Source organism: Papio anubis, chromosome 10 (genome assembly GCF_008728515.1).
Source record: "Papio anubis isolate 15944 chromosome 10, Panubis1.0, whole genome shotgun sequence".
Classification (NCBI taxonomy): Eukaryota; Metazoa; Chordata; class Mammalia; order Primates; family Cercopithecidae; genus Papio; species Papio anubis.
In genome coordinates, this window is record NC_044985.1 from 111560682 (window position 1) to 111575179 (window position 14498).

A 14498-nucleotide genomic window follows, 5' to 3' on the forward strand; every position below is an offset into this window, starting at 1 on the left:
AAAAATATATATACAAAAATCAGCCGGGTGTGGTGGCATGCACCCATAATCCCAGCTACTTGGGAGGCTGAGGCAGAGAATTGCTTGAACTTGCGAGGCAGAGGTTGCATGAGCCAAGATAATCCAATTGCACTCCAGCCTAGGCGACAGAGTGAGACTCCATCTCTAAATAAATAAATAAATAATCTTGTGTATTCTGGACATTTTATGTAAAGGGGAATCATTCCACTTTATTTTGTTCCTTCCTTCTTCCCCTTTTTCCTTCTTTCCTTCCTTCTTTCCTTCCTTCCCTCCCTGCTTCCTACTATCCTTCCTTTCTTCCTTCCTTCTTTCCTTCCTTCCTTCCTCCCTCCCTCCCTCCCTCCTTTCCTTCCTCCCTTCCTTCTTTCCCTCCCTCCACTCCCTCTCTCTCTTTTTCTTTCTTTCTATTACACAAGTTTATTTAACAAAAAGTCTAATATGAAAATGTGCATGACCTAATTCTTACTTCATAGTAAAATGTGCCCTTTGGAGAGAGGACATAGGTTTCTCTGCTGAACAGCCATTATTTATACTGATCCCAAGGCTTCTAACATTCATTTATTTACTTTTGAAACAGAGTTTCACTCTGTCGCCCAGACTGGAGTTCAGTGGCATGATCTTGGCTCACTGCAACCTCTGCCTCCTGGGTTCAAGCGATTCTCCTGCCTCAGCCTCCCGAGTAGCTGGGATTACAGGTACCCACCACCATACCCACCTAATTTTTGTGTTATTAGTAGAGATGAGGTTTCACCATGTTGGCCAGGCTGGTCTAGAACTCTTGACCACCAGTTGTCCACCTGCCTCGGCCTCCCAAAGTGCTGCGATTACAGGCGTGAGCCACCACGCCCAGCCAAGGCTTCTAACATGATGATACTATTTCCTCGTATTACCACCTTTCCAATATTGTTCTGTTGCCCACTAGTTGCCATCTCCATGCAGCCATCTATCGCAAGATTCATAAAGGGCTCAAATCTCTGCAAGATTCCTTGAACATGTCTGCCACTATTTAACTTCAATGATAACTTCTTGTCCATAAGTTTTTTCAACTCGAGAGGGTGAGCTTTGCTCATGGTGTCTACTCCACAGGCTCACAGATGCCTTGGAATGGAATCTCTCTCTTTCTTCTTAGGAGATGGGATCTCCCTATGTTGCCCAGGCTGGCCTCAAACTCCTGACCTCAAGTAATCCTCCTGCCTTAGCCTCCCAAAGTGTCGGGATTACAGGTGTGAGCCACCACACCCAGTGCAAATCACTTTATTTGAGCAAAGTTAAGTGTTAACAAGCAAAGAGCCAAAAGGGGGCTGTCTTTCCCCATTCAGAGTTTTGGCGATTTGGCACAACAGGGGTGTCAATTTCTTCAAAACCTGGGCTAAAAGACTCAGGGGCGTCTGAGAAGCCCATTTTGAGAAAACCATTTTCTTCTTAGAAGTAACAGAGGGGCTGTACACGTGTCAAGAGAGAAGTAGGTGGCAGAAATAGGTGTGCTTTCCACAAGGGAGTTTTGCCACCAGGAGAAAAAGAGAAGATGGATTGCAGGAAGGAAAAGAAGGGCTCTAGGCTGGATGCAGTGGCTCATGAGTGTAATCCCAGCACTTCGGAAGGCCGAAGTGGCTGGATCACCTGAGCTCAGGAGTTCAAGACCAGCCCGGCCAACGTGGCAAAACCCTGTCTCTACTAAAAATACAAAAAATTAGCCAGGCATGGTTGTGCAAGCCTGTAATCCCAGGTACCTGGGAGGCTGAGGAACAAGAATCGCTTGAACTTGGCAGAGGTTGCAGTGAGCTGAGATCGTGCCATTGCACTTCAGCATGGTTGACAGAGCGAGACTCTGTCTAAAAAAAAAAAAGAAAGAAAAGAAAAGAAAGGAAGGGCTCTCCTTGCCCCAGGGATGGAGGCCTGATGCACCTCTCTCTCAGTGAGCTGGGTGTGGGAGAACTACCCAGTAACCTTTTAAATTTAATTTAATTTAATTTAATTTGTTTTGGGATAGAGTCTCTGTCATGCAGGCTGGAGTGCAGTGGCATGATCTTGGCTCACTGCAACCTCTGCCTCCCAGGTTCAAGCCATTCTCCCACCTCAGCCTCCTGAGTAGTTGGGATTACAGGCGCCTGCCACCATGTCCAGCTAATTTTTGTATTTTTAGTGGAGATGGGGTTTCGCCATGTTGGCCAGTCCGGTCTCAAACTCCTGACCTCAGGTGATCGACCTGCCTTGGCCTCCCAAAGTGCTGGGACTACAGGAGTGAGCCACTGTGCCCAGCCTTCAGTAACCGTTTTAAAAATAGCTTTATCAAGATAAGTTCACATACCACGGAAGGTATACAATTGAATGTTTTTTATTATATTCACAGGGTTGTGCAGCTGTCACCACAATCTAATTTTAGAGCATTTTCACACGCCCAGAAGAAAACACGTGCATTCACAGTCATTCCCCATTCCTTTCCCACCTCCAGCTCCTGCATCCATCCATGTCACTTCTATTTCTATGAATTTGCCTATTCTGAACACTTTATATAAAGGGGAATCATGCAGTATGTGGCCTTTTGTGCCTGACTTCTTTCACTCAGCATGAAGTTTTTGAGGTTCATCTGTGTGTAGCACGTATCAGTGCTTTGTGGGTTTTCTTTGCTGATCAATATTCTACCGTCTGGACATACCACATTTGATTATTAATGACTGACTCCATGAAAAGGGGAGGAGAAAACCAGCAGAACTGTCATATACATGATGGCAATAGCCTGGATAAAGTGAAAGAGAAGTTACAGCTGCCTTTTTGAAAAGACTCGATTGCTATAGAGTGTAAACATCTAAACATCGGACAGCAGGAACCTCATTTTTTTATTATTATTTTATTTTTCCAGATGAAGTCTTGCTCTGTCACCCAGGTTGGAGTGCAGTGGCATGATCTCATCTCACTGCAGCCTCCACCTTCCAGGTTCAAGGAATTCTCCAGCCTCAGCCTCCCAAGAAGCTAGAATTACAGGCACCCACCATCATACCTGACTCATTTTTTTAATTTTTATTTTTAATAGAGACGGGGTTTCACCATGTTGGCCAGGCTGGTCTTGAACTCCTGACCCCAACTGATCTGCTTGCCTTGGCCTCCCAAAGTGCTAGGATTACAAGCGTGAGCCACTGCACCTGGCCCAGGAACCACATTTCTATGTGTTATTCTCCTTGTGCCTGTCTGGCCCTGCCTGGTCTCCAGCCCTGTAGTCTCCTCTGTGTGGCTAGGACTCCTGGACCCCCACCTGCTGGCCCGGCATTGCACCATTTTAAGGACATATTTTCAACGTTGAGTGTGAAGAGTGAACTTAAAAAAAAAACCACTACCTTATTATCTATTCATTTATTTTATTAACAGACCCAAAGCTTCCAACCTCATTGTTTTTTAAATGTTATTTTGATATTCTGGAAGATAACCATAGATGACCTGTAAAAGAACAAAAAAGGAATGCTGTTGTTACGGTAGGTAGCTAGTCAGACGTGAACAGGGCAGGAGAGGCCCCCTGACTTCCCACGCGGAATATCAGGCAACCATCAGCCATCTAGTGATGGTCAGGTGGTTGTTAAACTGCCTTTCTAAAATAATAATTGGTCACAGCCAGTGCCAGGGAAAGGCAGTCTCCCAGTAGATAGGAAAAAACCTGAAACTGGTGATCAGCAGCTTGCCGATAAGATCTCAGGAGTTGGGTGAGTAGGCTCAAGCATGCACGCTAAGCGGTGAAACGGCAGAGTTTAATTGGTGTATGACCTTATAGAAACACTAGCCTGGAAAGGGAAGAATAGCTCAAGCGAGTACAACTTCAGTAAACACACTGCACGTGGGGCTCCTCCCAAGTGCTGGATGGCCTCTCCGTATGCGAACAGCTCACCCCAAGGGAAGAATCCGGGGAAAAGGGACAGATGCCAAGACCCCAGAAGCATGCCAACGTATAAAATCCCAAGTCAAAGGTCAAAGAATGCACTTGTCTTTCAGGTTGACTGCTTGACCCTCTTCCCAGTGTAGTTTACTTCCTTTTATTCCTGCTCTAAAGCTTTTAAATCAACTTCCAGTCCTGCTCTAAAACTTGCCTCAATCTCTCCTTCAGTCTTATGGCCCTGAGTAGAACTCTTCCTTCTGAGGAGGCGAGAATTGAGGTTGCTGCAGACACATGAGGATTCTCCGCCAGTAACACTGTGATCAAATATGTTTGGGAAATGACTTATGGCCCCTTTTTGGAGATATCGAAATTAATCTGAGTATACAAATGCCTCGGCAAAAACATCAAAGTATTTGGTGAGCTTTGCTAAGCCTAGGGCCACCCGATTCCCTTTACCCTCTCCAGCGACCATGGTGGTCCACGGAAGGGTGGAAAATGCCTCCTTCCAGACAATGTGCTAGGACTTTGCCCCCTCGCCACTGGCCCAACCTGACCATGCATCCAGCTGTGATTTCTGGGCTTCTGCCCTATTGCTGGGGCCAAGGCCAGGTCTCAGTTCCGGAGACGGCTGTGCCTTATTCTCAAAGTCACTTTGCTCTCACCCTAGGGACTGCAGCCTGTCCTGAAAACTGGGCACAGTGATGGGGTCTGTTATTTTCTGTTCATTTCTCTGCTGTTTGCTGCATCCTTACCCAGGTCTCTTCATAGATTGCTTGTCATCTCTGGGGACACTCCAGTTTCTTAAATCTTGAGCGTCCTGACATCCTGTTCTTCTGCCTGGATGATCCACAGCTGCACTCGTACAGCTCCCACCTTCTGTAGCTGTTGTCCACTCCATTCCTGTCTCACGTTAGGTCTTACTCAGTCTCCAGTCTTCCTTGTCCCATGGTCGTCTACTGAGGTCAAGGTGCTGTGTGTGAGACACAGCAGTGCCACTCAGGAGTGTATTGCACAAGGTAGATGTCCAAGGCTCTGCTGCTGAAGTTGTAGCAGGCAGCATCAATGTGTTCATCCTCCCCCATTGTTTCTTTATTTTATTTTAGTTTTTGAGATAGAGCTTCGCTCTTGTTGCCCAGGCTGGAGTGCAATGGTGTAGTCTCGGCTCACCGCAACCTCCACCTCCTGGGTTCAAGTGATTCTCCTGCCTCAGCCTCCTGAGTAGCTGGGATTATAGGCAAGCGCCACCATGCCTGGCTAATTTTTGTATTTTTAGTAGAGAGAGGGTTTCACCATGTTGGTCAGGCTGGTCTCGAACTCCAGACCTCACGTGATCTACCCACCTTGGCCTCCCAAAGTGCAGGATTACAGGCGTGAGCCACCGTGCCCAGCCTGTCCTACATTATTTCATTCTGTACCATGTTGTTGCTGACGGAGCATGAGCTCTAGTGCCAGGCAGACCCACGTTTCCATCTGGGCTCTGGGACTTACTAGCTATGTGGCCTATGGTGGGACGTAAATTTTTCTGAGTTTCAGTTTCTTCATCTGTAAAGAAAAGTGGATGTGAATACACTTACCTCTCCCAGTTGTTGCATGGATTGATTTAGAAGGTTTAGACACCTTCACTGTTCATAAGACTCATGTGATTCTGGTATGAGTAGTTTCCAAATATCATTCTGAGAGACACAGGAGTAAATAACAGATTCAAAAGTCCCTAGCATGGGATTTTTTTACGTTATGAGTTAATATTTGAAAATCACTTACAAAAAGGTCTGGAATAAAAGGCATGTTTGTGTTATGGAAATGTTGTTTAAAAAAGGAAGTTCCCTTTCTTCTTCCTTCTAGAGAGTAAGGATCTTGAGCTATTGACTGAGGTTTCAAAGTGAAGAAATGGGAAAAACCATTTATGTGGGGTTGCTAGTCATACCAGGAGTTGGGAGCAATGTCCACTTCGGTTGGGTTCTACTGTGGTAACAGTGGACCCCACAAGACAGCCAGAACTTCAAGCAGCGTGGAACGTGGTCACTGTGCTAGCTGAGAAGTGAAACTTCATTGCACTTTTGAAGAAATTCTCTCACCGAAAGGAAAGAAAACACTAAGTGGATATCAAGCACAGTTCTGCTTCTCAAACTGTGTAGTGATTTTCCTCCCACCCACTCAGAATAACCAAGCGCTTTCTTGAAGATCCCTGCCCGTCTTACTAGAATATCCTCCTTGTCCACTCAAATTTTTTTTTTTTCTTTTTTTTTGAGACAGAGTCTCTCTCTGTTGCCCAGGCTGGAGTGCAGTGGTATGATCTCGGCTCACGGCAACCGCTGATGTTCAAGCGATTTTCCTACCTCAGCTTCCCCAGTAGCTGGGATTACAGGTGCCCGCTGCCATATCCGGCTAATTTTTGTATTTTTAGCAGAGATGGGGTTTCACCCTGTTGGCCAGGCTAGTCTTGAACTTTTGACTTCAAGCGAGCCACCCATCTCAGCCTCCCAAAGTGCTGGGATTACAGACGTGAGCCACTGCACCCGGCCTGTCCACTCAACTTTAATCCCAGCATCGAGACCTTTTCCGTTATCTCATCTTTTGTCCCCTATTTCACTTTCCCAGATCCATATAACACCAGTGAGAGATAACCCTTGATACCTAGGGAGAAGTGTGATCTCACTGTGTCCACTTTTTCCCGAACATGAACTCCACGATTGTGTCCAAAGAGTAAAAGCAATTTCTCCTTTTTATCTCTTCTGGTAAAGCTGAAGTTGGGAAGCGGAGAGGTTTGGCAGAGTTGATGGGACCTTTGGGGTGGTTGTTTCCTATTGAAAAGAAAATGAGGGTAGGAAGTTGCTGAACCAAGAGTCTCTGCCTTGCCTTTGCAGGGCTGCTGACCCTCATCATGGGCAGAAGCTACTGCCAGCCTGCTGCCTAGAGCTGTCTTTGCAGATTTAACACTTTAGTGAGGGGCTAGGTCCTACTGCTGAGCCCAGGATCTAGTCAGTTACTAAACCTTGCATCACGAAGCCAGTTGGCAGATCTTTAGTTTTGTGCTGGTTAGATGTGACCATGACTTTGGTTTTTATTTACTTCTTTCTTTTGTATAACTATACGTATTTTTAGATTGGGTGCTACACAGTTAAGTCTGTATATATGATTTGCATGATCCAGTTTGGGCCCAAAGTCAGGAAAATTACTGCCATGCAAGGTGAGTTGACATGTTCCTGTGTTTGTGGCTAAGAAGCTTTGGTATATAGAATTAGAAAAAAATACATAGAAAAAAGCAAAGACTTGGAACCAACCCAAATGTCCATCAATGATAGACTGGATTAAGAAAACGTGGCACATATATACCATGGAATACTATGCAGCCATAAAAAGGATGAGTTCATGTCCTTTGCAGGGACATGGATGAAGCTGGAAAGCATCATTCTCAGCAAACTATCACAAGGGCAGAAAACCAAATACTACATGTTCTCACTCATAGGTGGGAATTGAACAGTGAGAACACTTGGACACAGGATGGGGAACATCACACACCAGGGCCTGTTGGAGGGTGGGGGGCTGGGGGAGGGATAGAGTTAAAAAAAAAAAAGAAGAAAAATACGGACTCAAGTAAGAAAAGAATGTGTGTATGTCTTGGGGTTGGTGATAGAGAATGATTTGGAGGAAAAAACCCTCTTAAAACTAAGCCTTTGATGAAATTCGTGGGTGTTTGGTCAACTTGTTTGTTGAATTGGATGAGTTCACTTATAGCACTGAAATCTGACTGTGGATTCAAACATTTCACTCCCATTTCCCCGAATCATTTTGCATTTCTAACTTGAAGCCCCGAATTGATAAACATAGATGACAGGAATAAAATGGTTCTACATTTTTCATATTTCTCAATAGGTTTGGTTTTCCTTTTGGGAATTTTTTTTCAAAAGAGAACTGATTGGCTCTGGGCCCAGTATCAGGAAACTACCTGCTCAGTCAGGCAGAGAATGAAAGGCTTGAGATAAAGGGCCTGGGAACAGTTTATCAGTCAGACTTTCAAAGGAGGAGTAATCAAGTAGTGTAGGAAAAGCGCAGCGTAATTGTCTGAACAAGGATAAAGGAAAGAAGTGGGGAAGTGCCACAGCCGGGAAATTAGCTGTGGTGCACAAATAACCAGGATCCTGGAATTCTGACCATAGGAAAGCACTGAGGGAAATTTGGAGGCCCCTTTTGTTACCAAAAAGACCCTGGACTGTTGAAATTCCTTTGCATAGCAGACTCAGGGAAATAAATTGAAAAGAAGAAACACAGTTTGTTTGTTTGTATTTTGTTTGTTTGTTTGTTTTTAGAGCAAATCTAAGGATTTCCAGAAGTGCTCCGAGGTAGCCATTCTTCAACTTTTTGGAGTTGTGGACTCCTGGAAGACTTGGATGAAAACTATGGCCTACTTCTCAAGAAAAATATACCTATACATACAGAGCCAAACACAATCTCCGGGGCTGGGTAAACATCTTGGAGACCAGCCATGGCAGTGCCTAGGGATCCAAACAATTTGAAGTTAACAGTCCTTCAGTTTGAAGTATTGTAGCAAACTGCTATAAGTGATAAGTAATTATGAAGCAAGGAGTATAAGGAAATGCTTCCTGGAAGACAGAGTTACCTCTAGCAATGCCATGGAAGTCTTGGAAAAGTTATAGTGCAACAGACAGAAGCAAGGTCACAAGACTGGAAGTCAAAGGAAAACACAGCAGAAGCAGCTTGGGTTTTGGAAGAAGGTAGTTCAGTGTTGAATTTCTGATTCCACTAGAGTCTAGCAAGGGTGCTTACCCAGGTTTGGAATCCAGTGATTCCTGGGGAGCTGTCAACTTCCTCCTTTTATGGCCAGGATGGAAGAAGCAGGTGATGGAACAGAAGCAGTGTGGAATGTGTGTCTGGATTTATCTGGTTTCAAATCTCAGCTCTGACATTATAAGTCGGGTGACCTCAGGCAGGTTATTCAATTTTCCCAGTCTCTTATCTCTAAAATAGGTATAGAAATAGGTATCCAAAGAATGATAAGTACATAAATAATGATGAGAACATAAATAATGTGTTATAGAGAGAACTTTCAATAATAAATAGGTTTTATTATGACAAAGGAGGCTTATTTAATTTCAGTAGAAGGTACATTTTGGGAGAAAGTGACAGATCTATGAAGAAATTAATGCCAAATTATAAATATCAAAAAGCTATTAAGCTCTGTCCATTTTGGGGTAAATTTTACTCATTTAATATTTTTGTGTGCCTTCCTATGTGACTTCCTGCTTAAGATGTTAGAATTTCTTTTGATAGGTAATGGGTTAAGAATGGAAATAATAGGCACGGTCTGCATTTTACGGGATTCTTTGGATATTGCAGCAGCAAGAATAATTGCTTGGGCAGGGTAATTTCTGGGTTGCTAGACTCTGCCAGTGATTAATGATATATCTTTGCATAGGTCACTTAAGTTTTGTGGACTGCAGTTTTCTAATATATTTAAGGAGATAACTTCCTTTATATATTTTATGATTCTATGATCTTGAGGTTCTATTGTAGCCAGAATAAGGCTGAGATATTCTGTGATCTAGTTTTTTAAAAAAATTATTTATACATTTTCTGTAGAGGTGGGGGGTCTTACTATGTTGCCCAGGCTGGTCTTGAACTCCTGGCCTCAAGCAATCCTCCCGCCTCAGCCTTCCAAAGGTGTGGGATTACAAGTGTGAGCCACCAAGCCTGGTATAATTTAGTCTTGTTCAACATGACATCGAGCAATCCAGTAGTCTAAGCACAAAGTTCTCAAAAATAAACTTCAACTTACTGTAGGATTTCTGGTAGAGGTAAGAAATCCTCTACAAGTTTTTTCCACAGAGTATCATTTAGCAAAAAATTTCAAACTATTCCCTGTAGACATTTTACCTTTCTTTAAAATTTCAAACTCATGGTTACTGCTCACCACTCTGCCCCCCTCCCTGGCCAAAAATCTCATCACCTCACTCTGTTCATGTAATTTTCCCATCATTACTCTTTTTCCCTATTTACTTCTTCTCCTCAGGTCTAGTTCCTATAAAAGGATCTTGCCTGTGTCACAAACAGCCCCCTGGGGAAGTTGGACTGGTCTGTCAACCTCTTTTTCTCTCCTGGGGACCAACCAATTAGAACAATGGAGAACAAATTTGGGATGTTATCATCCTACTATTCTTTGATTCTGTGGCTGGGGTGAGGACACCGCTTCGGAAAACTACTATATTAATACAGACTTTGAGCTCTGAGACCTGAGACCAGGACAGCCAAGGTGGGAGACAAGGAAATGAGTTGGAGGCAAAGTGTAAAAAGAATTAGTGACATTAGAAGAAAACCTAGGGAATACCATTCAGGACGTAGGCATGGGCAAGGACTTCATGTCTAAAATACCAAAAGCAACGGCAACAAAATCCAAAATTGACAAATGGGATCTAATTAAACTAAAGAGCTTCTGCACAGCAAAAGAAACTACCATCAGAGTGAACAGGCAACCTACAGAATGGGAGAAAATTTTTGCAATCTACTCATCTGACAAAGGGCTAATATCCAGAACCTATAAAGAACTCAATCAAATTTACAAGAAAAAAACAAACAACCCCATCAAAAAGTGGGCAAAGGATATGAATAGACACTTCTCAAAAGAAGACATTCATACAGCCAACCGACACATGAAAAAAATGCTCATCATCACTCACCATCAGAGAAATGCAAATCAAAACCACAATGAGATACCATCTCACACCAATTAGAATGGCAATCATTAAAAAATCAGGAAACAACAGGTGCTGGAGAGGATGTGGAGAAATAGGAACACTTTTACACTGTTGGTGGGACTGTAAACTAGTTCAACCATTGTGGAAAACAGTGTGGTGATTCCTCAAGGATCTAGAACTAGAAATACCATTTGACCCAGCCATCCCATTACTGGGGATATACCCAAAGGATTATAAATCATGCTGCTATAAAGACACATGCACATGTATGTTTATTGCGGCACTACTCACAATAGCAAAGACTTGGAATCAACCCCAATGTCCATCAGTGACAGACTGGATTAAGAAAATGTGGCACATATACACCATGGAATACTATGCAGCCATAAAAAAGGATGAGTTCGTGTCCTTTGTAGGGACATGGATGCAGCTGGAAACCATCATTCTCAGCAAACTATCGCAAGAGCAGAAAACCAAATACCGCATGTTCTCACTCATAGGTGGGAATTGAACAATGAGATCACTTGGACATAGGAAGGGGAGCATCACACACCAGGTCCTATTGTGGGGAGGGGGTAGAGGGAGGGATGGCATTAGGAGATATACCCAGTGTAAATGATGAGTTAATGGGTGCAGCACACCAACATGGCACATGTATATATATGTAACAAACCTGCACGTTGTGCACATGTACCCTAGAAATTAAAGTATAAAAAAAAAGAAATAAAAAGAATTAGTGACTGACAGATAGGGCAAATGAGGGTAGGAGTAATCAACGGTGACTTCCCATGGTTGATCCATTTTCCACACATCCTTGAACTTCTGAGCACCCTCCGTAAGGTGCTAAACGGACAAGCACAGAACAACACAGGTGATTATGTGGCATAAAAAACAAAGCCCGATGGGAGTTCAAAGTAGAGAACTGTTTCATCCAATTATGGGAACTTCCTTGAAAAAGTAGCCTTTGAATTAGACATTGAATGACATGTAGAATATGACCACCTAACAACAGTGATGGTTTTAGCTTCTCCAGGGGCAAGTGAAGACCCATTAGGGAAAGACTTTGAGATATGTTTATTATGTTAAGTGAGAGATAAGACCAGAAGAGTTTTTGTATTTTTCCAGGACTTCTTGGAATGATGGAATTGCACAGGAGAAGCGTGGATAGAATTCCACCAAGTGAGTTCCCTCTCATGTTCTAAGGGGCTTCCCCAAGCCTGCAGATGTGTATGCTAAATGTCCCCTAGGCTAGTCACCTTGACAATGGTCAGGGTCTGAAGGCCCAGATCTAAGAAGGCCTGGCTCAAAGAAGGCCTTGTGTGTCCCCAGAGACAGACACACAATCAGTTCCTTTCCCCTCTACTCTTGGCTTTGTCTTCTGTCTGAGGCTGATACGTGTTTAGCATTCACTTTCCCAAACAATGTCTTTCTACCCTCCAGATTTTCCAAATCCTCATTTGGGAATCATGCTAACTTTTCCCCCCCGCATCCTGATCTTATCTCTGGTGGATGTTGGTTTTAAAAAACTCTTCTTGACTCCCCGTTTGAGTTTCTCTTTTTGCATCACACTCATGGGCTTGGTGATGGGGATCAGATGGCTCATGTGCGATCATGCTAGACTGCTGTTAGTCACTCCTGGGAACTGGATTTGGTTCAAGTTTATTCAGTGCGACTTAATGCTGACAGACTACTTTCTACTTTAACATCAAGTCTCTTACTGATGTACAGGAAATGATAAATAGGTCACAACAAAAATTAAGACTAAGAAGTCAGCAATCATCAAACTGTAAGAGTTGAGGGTGACGAGGGAGCTGGAGTAGTCCTTGCCAGAACTCCAGGCCAAATGGCACACGTGCCAGGTAAATATTTGTAGGATGCTGGCAGGCACATTGTGGGTGGATTGCAATTTTTTTTGAATGATGAAATAGAAGCAGGGTGTTTTTTTTGTTTGTTTGTTTTTGTTTTTTTGGCATCACATACAAGAAATGTCTACAGGTGCCAGGAGATGATCTTATCATATCTAGGAAGTTTTTGTGTGTTTATTTATTTACTTATGACATTGTTCTCCCCCTTCCATTTCTAGAATGTATTTTCTCTCCTTAGTCAAAGAAACCCTAATTGCTGTTTATGATTCAGACGAGTCTTGAAAGAATAGAAGGAAAAAAGAGAGCAACTTCATTTCTTCTTTTGTGTAAAATGTCCTGTGTAAAATTTCCATACTCTAACACTTTCTCTGTAGTATCTTCATAATTCACCAACTTCTTTAAAGGAAGAGAATAGTTTTTAATATATCTTTATTTCTCTGAGAATATTCATCAGAGTGAGTGTTCACCGCTAGGTTGTTGGTTACCTGAATAATATCTCCTTTAATAACATAAAATGTGGAACACAGAATTTAGAACTGTATTTTCCTCTTTCTATTTATTTTTCTTCTCCTTATTCTTCTCCTCCCCTTCCTTGTTCTACTCCTCCTCCTCCTCCTCTTTCTCTTTCTCTCTCTCTCTACTACTGAGTTCAAATCTCATTTCTGTCACTTACATCCTGTGACTCTGGGCAAGTTACTTCATTTTACTTTGTTGCAGATTCCTCACTTGTTAAATGGGAATTATAATAGTCATTATGATATATACAATAGAGACTATATATGATGATACTTATATTATCATTGTAATGATTAAACAAATTGATATACATAAAACACATATAAAAGTGCCTGCCAGTAAGTTGCTATATAAATGCTTGCCATTGTAATGACTTTCTTATGAATTTTTGTTTTGTCTTTCCAACCAAATCATAAGCTGCTCAATCACAAGTCTACTTCTTTTATGTCTGTGTCTTGACCACATTGCTTAATGCAGTAGAAACGGTATCATCAATAACAGTTTGCACTTGAGTCATACTTTACATTGTACGGGCTACTTTCACTTAGATCACCTCACCAATCCTCTCAATCATACTTGGATACATGCTTATTCCCACGTTTTAAATGAGAAACTGAGTCTAAACTTTTGTTTGATCAGGGCCACACGGCCAGTGTGTGACCCAGATGACCTTAGAACTTAGTCTTTCTGGTTTCCGGCCTGTGTTATTTCCTCCAGGCAACCTGACCACATGGCAGATGTTCAACAAATGCTTCTGTGTGTTCATGTGTTTCAGATGCGCTTTTCAGCATTCTTCAGGAGTAATTTAAGTACTTTTAAATTCAGTGGTCATTTTTGTTTATATATTTTGCAGCAGTTAAATTCTAAAGGCTTGCAGTATTCTTGCCCCGAATAAAGTTGTCGGCAACAGGTGGTAAGTTGTTATCAACGATGCATACTTCATTCAGCCTTTCTCCTTGTTCTCTCTACTGAAAGTTCTTCTTGGCTTGGTTTTTAGCTTCCAGTTTTCTAAAGATAATTCCTGTATTCTGTACTTTAGTCCTCTCCTTTTCCTCTTCTTCCTTCTTCTTCTTCTTTTCTTTCCTTCTTCTTCTGCCTTTTCCTTGCTTTTGATTAGGGTCTCTGCCACTTGTCACTCCAGGCTAGGAGAGGTAGGGAGGCATCCTGCCTTATTATAACTCTTTGCCTCCCTGGTTCCCAGGATTCCTCTAGTTCTCTTAGCCCCTGAGTTAGGTTGAACTATATAGGCATGTACCACCACGCCTCACTCTCAATTAATTTAGATGATTTAGAGGATGGATGGTTTTACTAATTTGCAGAGCAGGTTATTAGGTTGGTCTGAAACTCTGACCTGGTGATCTTTACCTTGTTTTCCTCCTGGTAGTGCTGGAATTACAGGCATGAGCCACTGCACTTGGCCCTAGTCTCTTACTTCTATTATTTATTGTGGAGATTGGACTTCTTAGGAGTTGGAGGGATGAAGAACCTTGTGTCTGAATGATTTTCTTAGCTGCCTTCATGCGG

The 14498-nt window shown here is 42.7% G+C and overlaps 1 pseudogene; it reads right to left on the bottom strand.

Moving 5' to 3' along the window:
• Nucleotides 1-795: 795 nt before the first annotated feature.
• LOC116269248 lies at nt 796-1610 on the bottom strand (annotated as a pseudogene).
• Between the last annotated feature and the right edge of the window lie 12888 nt (nt 1611-14498).